This window comes from Rousettus aegyptiacus, unplaced genomic scaffold (assembly GCF_014176215.1).
Source record: "Rousettus aegyptiacus isolate mRouAeg1 unplaced genomic scaffold, mRouAeg1.p scaffold_m13_p_3, whole genome shotgun sequence".
NCBI lineage: Eukaryota > Metazoa > Chordata > Mammalia > Chiroptera > Pteropodidae > Rousettus > Rousettus aegyptiacus.
The window spans coordinates 34099150-34113391 of NW_023416306.1; the positions used below are offsets into that span (position 1 = coordinate 34099150).

The 14242-nt window shown below is 39.1% G+C and overlaps 1 pseudogene; it reads left to right on the forward strand.

The window, feature by feature from the left end:
- Positions 1-4000: 4000 nt before the first annotated feature.
- LOC118601191 lies at positions 4001-4119 on the forward strand (annotated as a pseudogene).
- The last annotated feature ends 10123 nt before the right edge of the window (positions 4120-14242 follow it).

Consider the following 14242-nt stretch of genomic DNA (forward strand, 5'->3'; position numbering starts at 1 on the left):
TGGAACTTTCAGCCCCACCTTTTCCAATCTCCTGGGAGAGGAGAGGGGCTAGAGATTGAGTTAATAATAAATCAGGCTTACATGATGAAGCCTCCATAAAAATCCTTAAACTCTGAGATTCAGAGAGCTTCCAGGTTGGTGAACACATGGCAGAGCTTGGAGAGTGACCCATCTGAGGAGGGCATGGAAGCTCTTTCCCCCGTCCCTGTACCTTGCCCTAGGTACTGTTTCATCTGGCCGTTTATCTGTAGCCTTCGTAATATCCTTTATAATAAATGTAAACAAACATTCTCCTGAGTTCTGTGAGCAATTCTAGCAAATTATCAAACCTGAGGAGAAGGTTATGGGAACCCCTAACATAGAACCAGTGGTCAGAAGAACAAGTGACAACCTGGGACTTGCAACTGGCACCTGAGGTGGGGGCAGTCTTGTGGGACCGAGCCCTTAGCCTGTGTGGGGTCTGTGCCAACTCCAGACAGTTGTTATCAGAATTAAATTAAACTGTCAGTGTCCCAGTGTCCACAGTGAACTGGAGAATTGCTCGAGTTGGAAAAAATGACACTTGTATTCAGAAGTATTCGAAAATAAAAGAAAATGTTTTTCTTTTACTCCCAAAATCTACTAGCAAGTCTACTACCAATCTCTCGCATCCTGAGGAAGGCTTCTAACATGGAAGAAAGGAAAGAAGGAAGAAAAGGAGGGAGGATGGAAAGAGACAGTAGAGAAAAAGAAAGACAGGATTTAGGTAACAATATGTACTTAGGACTACCACTTCTTGAATTCTGGTCTAGTGTGATGGGTTACAGCTAACTGCTACAAATTTTCATATATCCAGCTAAAACTGACACTTTTAAAGTAAGGACCCTGACACCCTCTGGTTATAAAGTTAAACACTCAATTCTAACATTTCTAAAAGGGCTCATCAGAGCCCTGTAGGACCCTGACTTGAGGTCTGGCTTGGCTTTATAAAACTACTCTCTTTCAGACCTAACTCAGGTGACTGAGTCAAGAACATCTCTTAGATGAAGGCCACGGTGTGAGGAAATTGGCCAGTGGGGAAGAGTGCTTCGCAAAAGCTTTAGAATTTTTTTTTTTTAAATAGAGTTTTAAGTCTCTCAAAACTTTGTCTAGTTTTCTGGTTTGGCATACTGTTTTCCTCGTCATTTAATCCCTTATTTTATTTCAAAGGAAATTGAATTTAAACAATGTGCTATTGTAATTAAATAAAGGACTCAGTGATACAAACACCAAAATTCTTGTTTGAAAGTAAATCTTTCCTGGCTTCCAGGACTGCCAGGGAATTTTTAAAAGAACTGTGGCAGCTTAGAGCTAAGAGTTTTCACAGAGCCAGAGTGAGAAAATTAACCAGGAATTTATCATCTGAGCACATTGTGTGGAGCCTGAGATGGATGAAACTCACTCTCCTTATCCTCATGCATTGTAACTACATGTATAGATTAAGCAGTGACATTTTTGAGGAAACTCAGAAGTCTCAGCAATTCTTCATTCACGGTGAGTCCGCAGCACAGTGTATCACGTTTATTAATGAAGAGCCACACACTGTTCTGTAAATCCCAACACTCAGTAAACTCCGCATGAAAAATTTCCTGGGAACTTCAGCTGTGTTAGTTTACCACAAGAGATGCTTCATCCAGCCACTGACAACCAAAATGATCGGGTTGAGGGTTATTCTCCTGGAAAAATGTGAAGTTTTAAATAGAAACACAGAACAGAGTGAGGATGTTTGAAGATAATTGAAAAACAATAAAGACCATCTCAACAGCAAAGGACTGAACCACTGCCTGGGAGAAGAACAGATAAATTACTCTCCAGTGCACCGGGAAATGCTGCTTATTTTCTGAGTCGTAGCAGTGCTGCATGAATACGGGGTCATTTGCTATATGCTCAACCAAGGGCCTAGAATCCACACTTACATCTGGTTCCAATTATGTGTAAGAATTTAATGGGTCAGCCCGAGACAAGGCCACCACCCACTGTCAACAGTGAGGCGAACAGAGACTTGGAGAAAGAGAAGGGTACGAAGACCATAAGGGACTATGCCAAAAAACAAACCTAGTTCCCTTTCCACCTGGATGGCTGGGTGTCCTCTTTGAGACGTGGCCATGTTATTTTCCTATACATACACATGGCGCCACCACCATTTTATTGTAGCTCAGTACTAAAGGTTTAGGAATTGATGATAGCCCACTCATCAGACACTCAAGTGTCTTCCATCATCACTCCCTACTCATCAGGGAAGGTCTCGTATCCTAATGGCCCCAGAGGTCCAGGGAGAATGTGGAAGGGCCGAGCCTCTTGCCTGTGATGTGAAAAGTCATGTCCCAGAAAGTCTGTTCAAGTTCATGGGCAAGAAAGTCAATTAAGCAAAGTTATTAGCCAAGAGCAGGATGTGGAACCAAAATGAGGGTAGGGTAAACAACCAGTGCAGAGGAAAGGGAAGAGACCAATAGGACTTAGGTAAAATCTGAATGCTAATTACAAAAACATGAGTTTTAGTGGGCGAAATGTCTCAGTTAAAAGGACTTTACAGGGACAAATATCTCCATATACTCAGCCTACAGCAACAATAATAAGAAGTAACATTTATTAAGCACTCACTATGTGCCGGACATCTTTCTAAGGGTTTTGTGTGTATTAGCTCATTTAATCTTTACAACACAGCTTCCTGAAGTAAATATAATCATCATCATCCCCCCCTTTTCAGGTAAGGAAATCAAGGCACAGACAGGTTGAATATTTTCTAAGTCACCCTGGTAGAAAGTAGAAAAGCTGAGATTCAAACCCAGCAGTTTGGCTCCATAGTCCATGGGTTTAATCAACAAGCTGATAGGCTCTTTAGGGCCTACTGACCAGCAAGAGTCTTCACCTTTGTATCACTAACAAGGTATTTGAGACTCAGACAACAATCCCACACTGTGGCAAGATTATGGTAGAGGTGGGTTAGTGTTCAATCCTGAGTAGAACTCACTTTCTCTACCCCACATGGTGGACCTCAGAGCCTTAGAGACAAGCCATGCCCAGGAACAGGGCACCAGAAGGTTTCCTTTCTAGAACAATAGAAAGCTGCAACCATGGGTGAAAGAGCCCATGTTCCCTCTTGGATCATGATGCAATCACCTCAAATTTACAGTGTTCAGTAAAATCCAATTTAAGAGTCAGTATTAAATAAGTAAAGCTTTCAGAGGATAGTCAAATAGAGGAGTTATTAAAGGCATTTACTAAAAGATAAGTGTAAAAGTTGAGCATGAAAGTAAAGACATCTCATAAAATGGTTAACTTGAAAAGGATTTTAAACATCATAAATATTCACACTTCGAGCATCCCTAAATCTTTGCATAACTACTCCAAAATTAGTCTTACTATGGGGGGTTTCAAACTTTCAAAGTCTATAAAAAGACTTGGGTGTTGTTTTCCATGTGCTTGTTTTTGAGCAGAGCTTAGGAATTGTCTGGCAAACCCAAAATGAACCATATTTTCCCTCAATGGATGTACTAGGATTTGCCCTCATTTCTGATCTAAAGCCCTCATTCTTGCCTATTTAGCACACTCAACAGCACCTCTCATCCAAATATGTACTGAGCCCCAACTGGGCACTGTATTAAGGGGCAAGGTGACAGAGGGGCCACACGCAAAGCTCTCCCCCATAGAGTTTGCATTCTAGTGGGCAAGGCAAACAGGAAACAAGTGAACATTTGCAGATTGTGGTTAACAGCATATGAAGGAAATACATGGGAGTGTCTGACAGATAATAGCAGAAGGAAAGTCTGCTTTGGGATGGATGGCTGAGAAGAAAGTAAAAAATATGGACATTTGAAAAAAGAACATAAAATGATGGAATTTTTCTTAAATTCAACTTTTAATGCTGATTTAGGTCAAGCACATCACTTGTATTTACCTCTACTGCCTAGAGAACTAAGTCTTGGATTTGCATGTGATATGTTCTTCAGCTTACCAGTCTTCAAATAAAATATGACTCTGCGTCTGTGGCCATGCCACCCTGAACAAGCCTGATCCCATCTGATCTCGGAAGTTAAGCAGGGTCAGGCCTGGTTAGTATTTGGATGGGAGACCACCTAGAAAGACAAGGTGCTATAGGTACAAAAAATAAAAAATAATAAAATAAGGGACTGTAAGCTGACAAAGTCCTTGCAATCTGTGCTGTCAACCAAGGGTTACCTCGCCTAAAAATACATATGTACATACATATATACATGCATACATACATACAGACTTTGACCTAAAGTTTAGACATTATCTATGAATACAGATAGAAGTAATTTCCTATGTTGAACATGGCTTAAAGGTCATTTGTTGTTTGGTTGTTGAATTACGTGTTCTTATACTATTGTACTATAAAAATCAGCAGGACATTTGTTTTAAGTTATCAGAGAATTTGAATCTTGGCAGCTTCTACCTCAGCTATATGTAGAGCCAGAGTCTCTCAGTTGTAAGCAACTCTCTTAGACATTTTCTAAAGCTGTGTTAGCTGCTTCAGGCATGTTGGACACTGTGCCAAGAACAAATGGAGATGCTTCGGTAAGGAAAAGTACATGGCAGTGATATATTCAGAAGACTAAACCCAAGCCTGCACACCCCAGAAGGGAAGGGTCTGGTGAGCACTACTAAAACACAGTAGTAATCTTACCTTCGTGAAAAATAAACCAACTATGAGACGACAATACAACGTGAAAGTTTCTAAAGTTGCATTTCTAAGTCGCATGCCTAGAAATATGGTATGTGTCAGTAAAGAAACGGGTTTGCTGAGGTTAAGTGTGAAATTAAGTACTTGCTGCTTTAAAGTACTGATTCATGAAATGGGTTGCACAGAGCACTCACATAGGATGATAAAGAGAGAGGGGGGATCTTGGAATCCATCTGGACATTCACTATGCATGCAATCACATTAAAAGCCCGATAGTAAAGAAATCTGTTAAACCTGGCATTTCTCAAACTAATCAACCATGGAAACTTTTCCTTTGTAACATTCTGTTGTCATTTATCATTCTTTTGACTGTCAAGTATCTAAAGCAGCTTCCTAGGTTTAGTGAATTCTGAGCTGTGTGAGCCTTACTGGAAGGCAAGGCCCACCTCTCCCCATAGAAAGTAAAAGGCAGATAGTCACCCTGCCTCACTTCCTGGGAACTTGGGTATCACATCAGGGCCAGTTGGTTGTTCACTCCTGGAACTTTGAAGTAAGCAGCAGAGAAGCAGGAGCAATAGAAACTCTTTCTGGTGGCTGTGATAGGTACGAAGCTCAAGTTTAGAGCCATTGGCGAAGAGAAGTGTTAAGTGTCTATAGGTAGTGGCAGTGGTATCCCCACCAGGCTGTCCCCTTGCATGATTTTGGCTATGATTCTGGCCTTGTCCCTTGGCTCCTAACCATTTTCCCACCCTGTTCTCCAGTGTTCTCATTAAGACTATGATTCTGAATATCTTTTTCCTATTTAAGTTGTCCAGAGTTTGAGTCTGTTGCCTGTAAATGAGAATTTTGATATTACTTGTCTTTTAATATCTTGCAGAACTGGTTTTTAGAACTTCAGAACATGCAGCATTCTCATGCAATATAACAAGCCAAGTAAGTTGGGTACTATGATGATAGTATAGTAGTATATCAGTATGCCTTTACCTTGGCAACCAGATGCATTAATAGTTTCCAAAAGCAATTTACTACTTTGCACACAGTTGAATGGGAAAAAAGCCTCAGAAGGAATTTCATCTCAACCTCAGATCATTTAATAGGTCTCTTGTAGGCACCACCTCACTTCCTCTGATTTGACCATGACCCCTCCTCCTTGACCTTCCCCCTCACAGCAATCGTTTAGTATTGGCCCTTCCTTTTGTTCTTAAATATATTCCAGCCACCCTCTCACCACCAGCCTTAGTGCTAGTGTGAGTTTTGTTCTGATTATGTGTGCTGCAAATCAAAAAAGAAATGATAATTGTGCAAGAAAGAGATGTTTCAGCCAACAGAAGCTTTTAGGCTATTGAATTAAAAAAAAAATGCTGAAATTCAAAAGGAAATATATCAGACAAAGTTTTCTAGAAGCATGACTCAAGTTTAAATGGAGGATTTAGAATCCTCCAATATCACTGACAAAGGGCTGAGAGATCCAAGCAAACATGTTAGCAGTGGAGATATAGTTTTTTTTTTTCCTTTTATCATTGGTGAAAATGAACTCACACATTCCTATCATATATTTCTACTTAGTAATATCATATCATGATGGTAAATTTGACATATTTCCCCCTAGTCTGGGTGACTTCTGGACTTCTGTTTCAAATACCCCATCATCAAATCTGATAACATTCTATATTGTTAATTTTACCATCTTGATCTAGCATTTCACTTGTGATAAGGGACCAATAATGAATGAAATGAAATTTTCTGCTCATAATAAGGAAAAATTTGATCTCTGAGCATAGCTCCTATCATCAATACACATTGGGTAACTGCAGCTTCCCCATTTTGCCCCACCCCCATATCCTAATGGTTTTTATAAGAAAATGAGGAGTTATATACTTTTTAAAAAACCTTGACTAAAACAAAAGAATTCTAGCAAGTTCTTAGATTTTTACTTTTCATTCAAAACATATGCAACCAAGAACTTCAGCTTATTCAGGTGATACTTTGAGATATTAACTAAGGTGCTCTTTCCCTTCCCCTTTGTCATCTCTCCCTTGGGCTGCAACCGTTTTTCCAGGGATGGTAGAAGGAGCATTAAGGTCCAAAAGAAAACAGAACAAAAAACATACAATTCTTAAATATACAGCTCAAAAGCTAAGGCTTTTTCTTTTTTAAAAAAGGGAATTAGAAAGTAGATATATGAGTCAGAACTGGAGTCATCTTCCTTTCAACCACCCACCATGGATCTGATAAGTACAAACAGCTCAGCAGGCCACCAGTCAGAAGTTACCAACTCTAAGTACCGCATAATACAAGGCACAGCTCAAGGGATGGCAGGGCAAATGACATTTGAGTAAATAGCCACCTTCCTAAAGACCTGAGGGGTAATAACGTTTATAAAAGAGGGGTGAAAATCCCAAATATAATTAAATTTTTAATCTAAAATGATTGAAAAATTATGAAAGTTGACTGAGTTTATCTTAAAGTCCAAGATTCTATTTTCTGTATTAGGAAAAGTGGAAACTGAAAGCCGGAAATAAAATTTTATTATCAAAAGAAATTACTTCATTTTATACACCTGAACTTGAGAATTGTAATGTTTGTACCCATTTTACTTAGATTTACTTAAAGGACCTAGGTCTGAGTGCAATCCAATCAGAACTGGTCTTTATGATCAACTTGACATCAAGTCCTCAAAGATTGTGCTACTGGGAAAAGAAAAAAATGGGGAAAGGAGCTGGGGAGCAAAGCAGCACCTGGGAAAGTTATAAGAAGTCCAAGTTAGAAATGAGGGAAGAAAGGAAATGGGAAGAATGCAAAGAGGAATGTATCATCATCCGTCTTCTCTAAAGTCCCAATGGAGACAGATTCCCTTGCTCATCGCTTATGTAGGCTCTAGGATAGCGCAAGAAAGGTCAGGAGTTGGGGGCAAGTGAAAAGATGGCTACAGATGGTCTGAGAGAGCTGGACTGCAGGCAGGCTTTGCAGGAGGCATCTAGCTTGGATACAGCGACTTTGAGAAATTCACGAGTAAAACACTTTCATATATAATAGTGTAAGAAATACATGTGGTGAATTGGGTAATAAAACGAACCTCAATAGTGTCTTATATTTCAGCTGCCAGAGTGATATTATCATCACCCTGGATCAAAAGTCTGATAGTTCATTCATTTCTGGTATTCTGGCCCAGTTCCAGTACAGGTGATTACATTCTACTTATCTAACTCCCCCTGGAACATCTATGAAGTATGTTTCCCATCCTTTCTGGCCCCTGGTTACTCCCATTCTAAATCTCTAGTACTCACGGGGATGGTGAGCCATGTTAAATTAGTATTTATCATTTACCTTGAGATCTCTGAATGAGAAGTGCTATAAAAGTGAAAATTGACCTTAGCGAGAGCAAGCAAGCATTCCTTACGTGTTAAGCAATCCCAATCATTTCCCCTTACATAGATCTCTCCTTATTTGCAAGTACTTCACATTTATCTTGATCTTTTCCTGCTTCTCCCACTGTAAGCTTCTCAAGAATAAAGAGTGTGACTTCTCTCTCTCTGGTAGCTTTCAGCGAATAATAAATATGCTGTGAAGCTTGGTGACAGATTACTTAATCACATGTTCACAAAGCCGCAGGCAGAATCCTACCTCCTAGGGCTCATCACGAACTCATATCCCAGAACCCTCCTCACTTATTCTTTTTTCCAATCTATCTAAACTAAAATAGCTATTAAATGTTTTTTCTTCTCTATCTGACATGGACAAAATTATACAGTAAAGAGGAAAATATGAAAGGATGGATAAATAACATAAACGAGATTTTAAAAAAGGGAGGAGCCTGTAAAAGGGTGCTTAGTGGGTACTCATAAACATTTCTGAATGTGTGTTCACACCCATGAATGAATAAAATGATCAGTCAACTAGTGTAGGTATGCATGTTAGGGCCCTTTGTGCCTGCAGTGACAGATACCCAGAAAACGTATTGGGCCTCAATTCAGATTTCAGGGAAAGCCACACTCCACAGACTGCACTCGGGCACGTGTTTGCAGCTGGGCCTCAGGAATAAAGGGAACCAAGCATACTCAGACTATCTCTCAGTGCTATGTCTGTATATCAGCTTCATTCTCTTGCATTTTGTTAATACTCTAGAATATGTCTCCAACAGTTCCCAAATGTTATAGTGAGTTTACCACCTGGAGAGAGACAGATCCTACATGAGCCCCAAGTCCAAACAACCTAGGATGCTCCTCTCTGGCCCAGGTAGGGTCAGGTGTCCACCCCAGGACTGTAGGACATCACCACCAAGAAAATGTGAAAGGGGGAGACAGGGTGGGGGTGTTGCTGGGTATACAATCCCCGAGGTCAAGGACTAACTGGAGGAGTAAGCCAAGATGTAAGAATGGACTAAGCAAAGGCTGCTGACTATTTACAATTGGGTGCATTTTAGCCTAATATTCTGGTCATGGAATAAAAAAAAAAAAAATGTCAATGGCTTGGACTTGTCTCTGTTGCCTCTATAAATCCACCACTTTGCTAGATGGGGAGCACACACTCCAGCCCGCTCCCCAGCCAAAGCGACCAACAGCCTCAGGGGACAGTGGAGAGCCATCTAGAGCTCACCTGAGGTGCCTCTGCAGATGCCTGGGATATGCGCTCATGTCCAGGCATGCCAGGTCTTGTGCTCATCAAAGTGAGGAGCTTTGGGTAAAAGAGACAATGAGTGAAGGAGAGAGGCAATGACAGATGCAAGGACATGGGTGGGGAGGCCGGGGGAGGGGTGGGGTGTTGGCATGGATGACAGAGAGGGCACACATACTGCTGACCCCAAAACAGATCAGTTCTTTAGGGTCTCTTAGCCCTGCAGCTCCCAAATCTTTTCAGAACTTCCAAGCCCAAGTCTCCTCCAAGCCGTGCTGCCATGAGGTAGTGAGGTAACCAGAAACGATCTGGGTTTTTGTCCTGCTCTCAGCAAGTCACTTATATCTTTAGCTTTGACTTCCCCCTTTGTAAAATGATAGCCTGGTTTATGTATTTGCCATGGCTTCTTCTCCCTCCACAGTTATAGTGTTTATTCCTGTGATAAGAGCTGAACTTGGCAGTGAGAAGATTAATCAATTAGCAGGTAGCATTGCAGCAAGCAAGCAGCAAGGCGGGAGAAAATCTTTTAAAAATCTTTTGAGGTTGCATTAAAATCTACTGTTGCTCCTCCCTCTCTAGCAAATGCTGACCAAATTTTCTTGTCTCCCATAACTGTGACTTTTTTTTACCTTGGTAAGAGTCAAGAATTTTGAGGCCTTACACAAACACTGCAATGATTTTAGTTTCACAAGCCACAGTATAAAAGGCACTGGTCCCAGGGTGATTAACTGGGGTTTTGTAGGCAGTGTTTCAAACCAGCGTTGTGCTACGTGTATTCAGTTACTGTAGTTATGATTTCATTAGCTTCTCTGATAAATAATGCAACAACTTTAATGATGCATTTCCTCTTTAAAAAAAAAAAACCCACAATGGAAACTCCATTTCATAAAGCAAGGAAAAAGAATGACTTCTGTTTAATTTTTATTACTTTTAGATTAATCTGTAAGGTTTTAAGAAGTGAAAATCACCTCCAGAGGAGGAAAAAATAGGAAAGACAAAAAGGGTAACCTGTTTAAAAGGTGCAGTCATTTCTGGGTGAGTGCAGGATAGATGTAGGTCAGGAATCAGCATGAAAGCCCCACCTTCCTCAATTGAGTCCTTTCTAGATCACAAAAGGAAAGTGGTCCTGCCAAATTAAAACCCTCCATAACAATAAAACCTGATTTAATGCAGTCATTATTTTTCCATTAAATCTGAATATCATCTAATGCATGGATGTTATTTTAAACCTACCACACTAATAGCAAATCTAGCATTACTTGTAAATCAGACCTAAACGTTCCATCACTTGTCATTACTGCTATTGACAATCACAATACTTCATCCCCAAGGGCACCATGCCCTCAACCCCTGACTCCAGAGATGGGGAGAAAGAATAGAAGAGATGTATTTTAATTTTGAACAGAGAGCTGCTTACTGAAGTGTAGAGGTTGGGTCAGTAACACCCTGGAGGTCTCAGCTTAATTTGGTTCAACATGTAACCCTTTCTTTTCCAGGCCACACCAGGATGAAAAAAAAAATCCAAGGCTTGGGTTACGAACAACCCAGAAAAGAGAAACCTCTCTGTGTGTTTAAACCAGAGAGGATTTAGGGCTGGGAGCTGGTGACACGGGAGATGGAAATGAACAGGAGAGCTGAGAAGCCAATGGGAAATAGTGGTGCAACCCAGAGATTGGCGACCAGAGGCAGCTGTTGCTACATCTTGGCTGGATGACAGAGGGAAGATGAGGTGGCACCAGGACCCTCCGTGCAGAGATGCTAGAAGACTATGGAACCACACCAGATCTGGAACCACACAGTAGGACTTGGAGCCATGGACCCAGAGGAGGCATCACCAGTGCTGTGTGACCACAGCGTGACAGCTTTCAATCAACCTTAAATTGCAAGACCTCCATATGCCGTAGTTCCTTCAACCCAGATTCTATGGCATGATGGGTATCACGGTCACGTCGCCAGCACTCAGCCCACCCTCTACAGAGAAGCCAAAGGGTCTGAGAGGGCTTTTTTGTACCCCAGACTCCAAGCTCAGGCTTCAATTTGTTCTTCCTAAGCTCCCTCCACCATGATGACTGGTTCAGGGATGTGCTCACAACACAGGCTTGGCCAGTCAGAGCATGCATCACCTTCATCATAGTGATTGATTCAGGAAGAACTGGTGTCCTAAGAGGGCATTTGCACTGCAAATGGAGGAAAGAGAAGTTATAGATGACAAAACGTGGCCCCGGGATGGACTTCCAGTCTGGAGATAAAGCAGCCACCCAGAGGAGGGCAGAAGTGAGAATCACAGAAAAACCAAGCCACAGCCCTGACGTGTGAGCCTGGGGGACAAATCAACACCCCAGACTCCCCATCCATGACTTTACAATTACATGATACAACAAATTCCTTTATGGTTTAAACCATTTGAGTTTTCAGTTGTTTGCAACGAGAATCCTGATACAGAGAACCAGGTGTTTCTTCAAGTATTTGGCACATGATAGATTTTAATAAACAATTGCTTACTACTTACTTTTTATATAGCTATTAAGAAATTTATACCAAGCTCCAAGAGAGCTGGGATGGGGGTGGTCTGGCTCACCCAGCATGACATCATTTTGTATCTGATTCTCAATATTCATAAGCCGCATAAAACCTGTCTCCAGCGTAAGACATGCATCCCATTCCTCTCAATCTCGGGGTGGTTTGTATGCCACTTTTCATCAGTGTTTATGTTCTATTATCTTAATCCAAAGATCAGACATTATTATCAGTATTTTATCCAATCATTATATGTTTATATTGACTTTTACATTTACCAATTTATATGATTTCTCTTCCTTACTGTATCTCAGATCTTCTATCTGAGATTATTGTCCTTTTCCATTATGAAAATATCTAATAGATATTTTTCTAAATTTCTTTTACAGACATCTGTGAATGATAAGCAGATTTTTGATTGTTTGTAAATATCTTTAACTTCAAAAGACAATTTTATTAGATATAAAATATAGTAAATACATATTCACTAGAATACATTTATTATTTTATCACTATATATTTATTATTTATATATAATAAATATATCACTATGTATTTATTATTTATCACTAGATATAGACTTATTTTACTGTCTTCTGGCTTCCATTGACACTATTATGAGGTTAGCTATAAGTCTCATTGTCATTCTTTTGTAACTGATTTGTCTTTTCTCTCTAGCTTCTTTTGATTTTTTTTTTTTTAATCTGTCTGTGGTTTCACTATGTTGTTTCTAGATATGGATTTTTCTTTATTTATCCCATCTGGGATTTATTGAGCCCACTGAAACTGAGAATTGGTATTTTTCAATTCTCGAAATACTAAGCCATTTTTGGCTTTGAATGTTGCTTCTCCCTTATTCACTCTATATCCTTCTTGGATTCCTATTGAACATATGTTTTCCATCCCTATGTCTTTTTCTTTTCTTTTCTTTTCTTTTCTTTCTTTCTTTCTTTTTTTTTTTTTTTTTTTTTTTTTTTTTTTTGCTGTATTCTATAGAATTTCTTCAGCTGTACCTATCAGTGCACTTATTCTCTCTTCAGCTGTGTTTTATTGATATTTAAACCATGCAATTCCTCTTATATATCAACTGTAATGTTTTTTCAGTCTTAGAAGTTTCTTCTCGCTCTTTTTCATATTCGCTCGGTAATTTTAATAGTCTCTTTTTCCATAATAATATTTCATTTCCTTTTTTAAATTTCTTTTCATTCTCTCTGACCTTATATTCTATTACACCCACTTAACTCCACCTCAGCCATCCTGACTTCCCTTCTGTGCAAATCATACTCCTATCTCCAAATATTTGCTCTAACTAATTGCTCTGTAGAATTTTTATGCTTGCCTCCAAGAAATGGATATGCCTTACTCCTTCACTTCCTTCAAGTTTTATTCAAACGTCATCTTCTCATACATATTCCTTACTACCCACTCCTTACTTTATTTTCCCCTGTAGCACCTTCTACCTTCAAAGACTATAGAGTTGATATAGTTAACCTGAGTATAAATGCTAAAGGCAGAGATATTTTCTGGTATTTTTTGAATATTGTATCTCTAGTACCTAAAATAGTACCTGACTCTTAGAGGACACAAAAGTATTTGTGAATAGATATTAAAAACACTCATTTTATTTGTTGTGTTTGATAATTTTGATTCCCACTTTTATTAATGATGCTTGAGCTCAAGTTCCTTGGATTTATATATGTGAGTTATTTGACACTTGAGTTGAAGCTATGTTAGCCCAGAGATTTATATTTGTTTCTGCCAGGCCTTTCAGATTATAAGAAGCTCATGGCCATACTTACATATTTGTTTTTCAGCCTGCATACAACATAGTTAGTTGCTAGATTGATAAGTCAAAAACTATCAGAAATACAAATAGTGAGAAACTAATGCATCTCTTTCAAGGCACGTCTTGAAGGCAAAAAGTAAGTGAGAATATAGAATAATTAGTACATATATAAGAACTTACATCTCCGAATAGAAAAATATTTTTATTTGCATGTTCAAAATAAATAAAAAAAAATTTGTTTATAAAATTGAAAAAGTAAGAGTTTTAGAGGTCACTTGCCCAATCATAAACTTAATAATGTTAATAAGAATAATAATTTAAACTACCTCTAAATTAAGAAACACTCCTATCTAAGCCTTGTATCAAAAATTAAAACTGAAATTTCAAACTATCTAGAGGGCTATTAAAATTAGACTATAAGAAAATCTGTGGGACAGAGAAAAAGCTGTACTTAGAAAAGAAATAATAGTTTTAAATCACATCAGAGGCTAAAATTAAAGATACTTAGGGTTCATCTTAATACATTGGAAAAAGATCAATACAATTAACTGAAGATAGAAAGAAAAATAGAAAATATAAAAGAAAAGAGAAAAGAGAAATAAAATCAAAGTCTCATTCTTTGAAAAGACCAATGAAAAAAGATAAACTTTCATAAGCCTGAT